Below are 5,771 nucleotides of genomic sequence, written 5' to 3' on the forward strand. Positions count from 1 at the left end.
TGACCCATGGATGGAGAAGATGGAAGGCTAGCACCTCAAAATAACCATTTTTTTCCAGGCCTGCTTGCCAGGTTCTTTCATGGATCAGGCATGGGAGTAATAGGTGAAGAAAACAAAGTTAAAAAAACTATTCAGTCCTTGCAAACATCCCCTAGAATGGCAAACCTCAGGCAGAGGAATGTTTTAGTTTCATTTCCTTACAGTCCTGCTCAGGTGGGCTTCTCTGGTTATCTCCCTGAGGCAGGCCATTATGTATGCTTACAAAAGGGACAGGATGCGGGTTAAAGTCACAGAAGCAGATTCAGCATAAATTCAAAATTAACCCTTCCAGTTTACACACCTTCAGTGAGTTCTTGACTCTCATTCCTTCACTCGCTTATTCATTCACGCATGCATAGATGCTCACTGAGCCATGGGAACAAGGGCAAGGAGAACCCAGCCATATTCTCAGGATCCCTGCTGCCTTTCAGTAAGAGGCAGAAACACAGTCCTGTCCCAGGACTGCCTCAGGGTCCAGCCAGAGCAAGGTCACTGCTGAGGCTGGGGCTGAGGCAGAGGTGGGGACCAGGACCAGCTTCTCAAAGGAGGTGACATTTAAATAGGTCTGAGAGTTGATGAACTGATCGGATAGGAAAAGAGCCTGATAAAATAATGTTAAAAACCATCTGGAGAGCACAAGGGCAATAATACAAAGGGACAAAGGCTTTTTTAATAAAAGCAGAAGAACGTCATTGCGGGAGATGCCTGGAAGCACTAAAGCATGGAATCCTCTGATTAAAGATGAAGGAAATGTTCCACCTCTGTTTTCTTTAAGAGCAACACCTGACAAACCAGAAGTGAATGAACTGCAGGCACTTGCAGATCCGTCTCTGCCGGTCCCTTTGCTTTGTTTTTGTTCTTTTGTCTCCAAGCCTCTGCTCACCCCTTTTCCTCAGATGGCTATGCCTCCGTCCTCCTCCTCCACCTCCCCCAGGGAAAGTCCTCCTGTCTTTTAGTGTCCAGGTCAAAAGCTGCACCCTCTCTGCTCCTTCTCATTGGAAGTGACTCCTCTCCCGCAGCAAAACCAGATACCTTTGTTTCTACTTCTAATCAGCTGTTGGCACATTCTGCTGCATTCTAGTCCCATCACAGATAGATTTTGTTCTGTGTTGGATGAAAAGTCTTCAGGGTCAGAATAACATCTCACCTGCCTCTGAACCTCCCAATGTCTTGCCCCCAAGAGTCAGGACTGGGCTTTGCTGCACAGAATCACACACAACCCAGGTATGAGAAGGCAGATCACCAATTCCTGCTGGGACACACACAACAATGAGTCCAGAGAAATCAAAAAGTTAAATTCCTAAATCTATCCATAAACTTTAGTAACAGAAATAAAGGGCAGGAAAGTAACATCATTACAAAGTAAATTAAGAACATTGGTGGAAACAAAATCAATGGGTCTTATCTTATAAAAGAAAAAAATTTACTCAACAAAATGTAATAAAATTATAAATGCAAAGAGAGGAATGACAGAAAAAAAAGTATATGACAACAACAAGGATGAAAATCTGCTCTTTAATTACACTGAAATTGATCAATAGCCATAAAATCGGTATCCAGATTCTGATATAAAGTAGTTAAAAGGGGATGAACAGTTTCTACACAAGAATATATACATAATAAAAATCACCATGTGGAAAAATCAGAGTTGTTTTAGCCATTGAAGAAAAGCAAACTAAAACAATTAAAATAAAATATTATACCCCAATTAAACACTTTTTTTCCCTAATAAAAAATTGATTTTTGCAGGACTCTAGGTCTCTCTCTTGTTTCTCCAATGCCAGAGCTAACACAACAGTGAATCCATTAAATTTCTCTAGGGTACACTTTGAAAATATGTAAAAAGAGCAATCACACAATTCCTACAGTTCTACTCAGTTACTAAATTTGGGAGGAAAATATATCAAGGAAATAATCTCAAAAGGGTGAAAGAATTCTGCTAATTATAATTTTTAAAACAATTGTATTTGTTTATTCATTTTTGGCTGTGCTGGGTCGTCCACTGCTGCTCAGGCTTTTTCTCTAGCTATGGCAAGTGGACTAGTTGCAGTGTGCAGGCTTCTCAGTGTGCTGGCTTCTCTTGTTGCAGCGCACGGGCTCTACGGCACACAGGCTTCTGTGGTGGTGGCACGCGGGCTCAGTCGTGGCAGCTCACAGGCATCTAGAGCACCAGCTCAGTAGTTATGTATGAGCTTAGTTGCTCTTCAGCATGTGGGATCTTTCCGGACCAAGGATTGAACCCAAATCTCCTGCATAGGCAGGCGAATTCTTTTACCACTGAGCCACCAGGGAAGCCCTGCTAATTGTAATTGGAAAATCAGCAAACCAAAGACCTGACAAGAACTGGGCAGGGCCTAGGAGTTTACCCTGTTTGCAGGCTAACAAGCCACCATGTAACTTTTTCATAGATGCTGTCATCCCAGGCCAAAGGCAGAAGACTATTCCTCTGGGCAGAAGCTGCAGCCGGAGCTCCATGCTCATGTGTACTGCTCTCCATGTTTCCCAAGTCCATGGGGTTCTAGAAAGGGCCCCAGGCTGGAGCCTGCATAGGCAGGGGGCTGGGTTACAGACAGGAACACTTAGCTTGGGGGACTCCTCAGGGTCATAGTAATGGAAGCAAGCTTGCCCTTGGCCCAGGGGGAGGGACTCCTTCACCCTGTAAGGTGGCTTGCTGCACAAACAACTCTAAGAGATAGCCTGGATGATAATGAATCATGATAACCTTGGCCTGCCCTATATGAATGTGCAGGGGGTTTAGGGCCCTGGATCACCTCTCCCAACTGTGCTTCATTTACTCATTCAATATATCCATTCAAATTTATTGTCACCTTCTATGTACCTGGCACTAAAATACAGCTGACCCTTGAACAACAGGGGTGTGAACTGCACAGGTACACTTATACACAGATTTTTTTTTCCCTATAAATACCTCTTACAGTACCATTCAACCAAGCAGTTGGTTGAATCAGTGGATGTAGAACTGCAGATAGGAGGACTGATTGTAAAGTTATAGGTAGATTTTCCACAGTGCAGCACCCCGAATCCCCAGCCCCAGCGTCAACTGTAGATGCTCAGGATACAGTGGTGAATATATTTCCTGCCTAAGAAAAGCTTGGGCTTCCCTTGTGGCTCAGACAGTAAAGAATCCTCCTACAATGCAGGAGACCCCCTGGAGAAGGGAAGGGCAACCCACTCCACTATTCTTGCCTGGTGAATTCTATGGGCAGAGGAGCCTGGTAGGCTACTGTCAATGGGTTGTAAAGAGCTGGACACCACTGAGCAACTAACAAATACTTTCACTTTTCTTTCAAAAAGAGCTTACATAGTAGGGAGGCAGATATCAAAAAGGAATTAAATAAATAACCTGATTTACATGAACTGTTGTGAAGACATTATGAAGAGTGGGGCAGAGTTGCCTTTAGATAGAGTGATGGATTGTAGATCCGATGATCAGGGATGGTCTGAGATGGTAACACTGGACCAGAGACCAGAAGGAAATAAGCAAATGAGCCACATGACTACCTGAGGGAAGAGCATCCCAGTGACCAGTATACCCACACCCCACAGCACTGGGAATGGGATCTGCTTGTCACCTTCAAGGAACAAGAGCCAGGGTGTCTGGAGTGTGGTGAGCAGGGGAGAGTAGTCAGAGATGAGAGTAGGAAAGCCCAAGAGACAATACAGTTTTGTAATGGGGACAATATAGCTTTTTAAAATGACAAACAGACTTTGCACATGAAACAATTTATTAAAAAGAGTTCAGTAGGGTGGGAGGTGGGAAAGAGGCCCAAGAGGGATGGAACATATGTATATCTATGGTTGATCGATGTTGATGTATGGCAGAAACCAACACGATATTGTAATTATCCTTCAATTAAATCATCTTAAATAAGTTTTAAAAAAGAGTTCAATAAAAACCATCAAACTGAACCCCCAGTCCAGTGTATGGAGGTCTGCTTGGTATTAAGGACAGAGGCGGGAGGGGATCAGAAGAGCTGAGCTTTGCCCCCACCATCAGTTAACAGGCAACAAACCTCTCGCTGTTTCTCCATCTGCAAGTGGGTAAGATCAAGTGAAATAAAAGGTGTGAATGTATTTTGTGGCTACAAATACTTGAGAGAGTACCACTGTAAAAACACAATCTACATCAAAAGGTCACAAGAAAATGGAATTTAAGCTTTGAAATAGAAATTTAAAATACTAGCAGCAGCCATCATTTATTGAACTCTTAGTAAACTATTAAACTATAGCTTTATAATAATCTCATGACAGATATAATTATCCTCATTTTTTAAATGAGAAAACGGTCTCAGAAAGCTTAAGTTGCTCAAGTCTCTGACCTAATACATGGAACAACATAAAAAAACATAACTATGAAGAGAGTATATATAGCAATATGAAAAATATTAAGAAAAATCTGCAAAATAAAAAATTGATTTTAGGCATGAAAAATGTATGTGGATAGATGCAAAGAACGGAAAACAAAAGCATGCCCTGCATCTGACTGGAGCAAGATGAATACTTTTACATTGTTGATATTTTTTGCTCTTGTTAGAATGTTTGCCCAATAAGAGAGGGAGAAAATTCTTGTGAAACTATTTCAAAGACTAGTCACCATTTCTTTCTAAAGGATGGTGTTTGTCATGTCAATTTTCTCAACACCATCCCAAATCCAGCTTTTTTCCACGTTTCATGCAAACCCTGCTCCTCAGCATTTACACCCGCTTGTCCATCTCCTGGTGGCTTGACTACTCACACTACTACTCACACTCACACTACTCACACAGCTACTCACACTCTGGCCAGGTCCCATCCTCCATTTATCTCTGTGCAACACTGAAATGCCTTCCTAACAATTCACTAAGCCTAAGGACTTCTCCCAGGAGAAGGCAATGGCAACCCACTCCAGAACTCTTGCCTGGAAAATCCCACGGACGGAGGAGCCTGATAGGCTGCAGTCCATGGGGTCGCGAAGAGTCGGACACCACTGAGAGACTTCACTTTCCCTTTTCACTTTCATGCATTGGAGAAGGAAATGGCGACCCACTCCAGTGTTCTTGCCTGGCGAATCTCAGGGACGGCGGGGCCTGGTGGGCTGCCATCTATGGGGTTGCACAGAGTCGGACACGACTGAAGCGACTTAGCAGCAGCAGCAGCAGCAAAGGCTTCTCCCACCACAGCATCACCCCTCTGTGATCCCTGAACAGTTCATCAATTTCCGATACTTGTTATCAACCACTTGATCATTATGCCTGAAAGTCCAAGTATTTTTACTCTGACTCCTTTGCCTGGATTGAGTCTGTGTGTGTCACCAAGAACAGTCCCACACAGGATGCAGAGCAAACGTCCCCAGTCTTTGAATGAATAAGGAAGGGAGAGCAAGGACATTCTTGCTGTCCTTGATCCCCAAAGATTTCTCCAGATGCCAGGGGGTGGGATGCCCAGAGGACCAGGGAAGAGCCCCCATCACCCACTGCAGCTTAGGGCATTTTTCCACAGACAGCCCCTTCTGTGGACCCTGCTCAGCCTGAGGCTAGGTGTTAATAAGAAACCAGTGGCTGACGGTTAATAAGAAACCAAGCTGCTCTGACAAGAGATGGGACAGTTTGGGCTCTGTGTTCTTTACATTTCTATTCTACTCCCAGTAACAGGCTGTAAGGCAGCTTTAAGTTGATTGCATTATGATTGAACTATTTTTTAAAATGTAGGAGACTGAAAACGGGGGCGGCGGG

The sequence above is a fragment of the Bos taurus genome, chromosome 2, assembly GCF_002263795.3.
Source record: "Bos taurus isolate L1 Dominette 01449 registration number 42190680 breed Hereford chromosome 2, ARS-UCD2.0, whole genome shotgun sequence".
NCBI lineage: Eukaryota > Metazoa > Chordata > Mammalia > Artiodactyla > Bovidae > Bos > Bos taurus.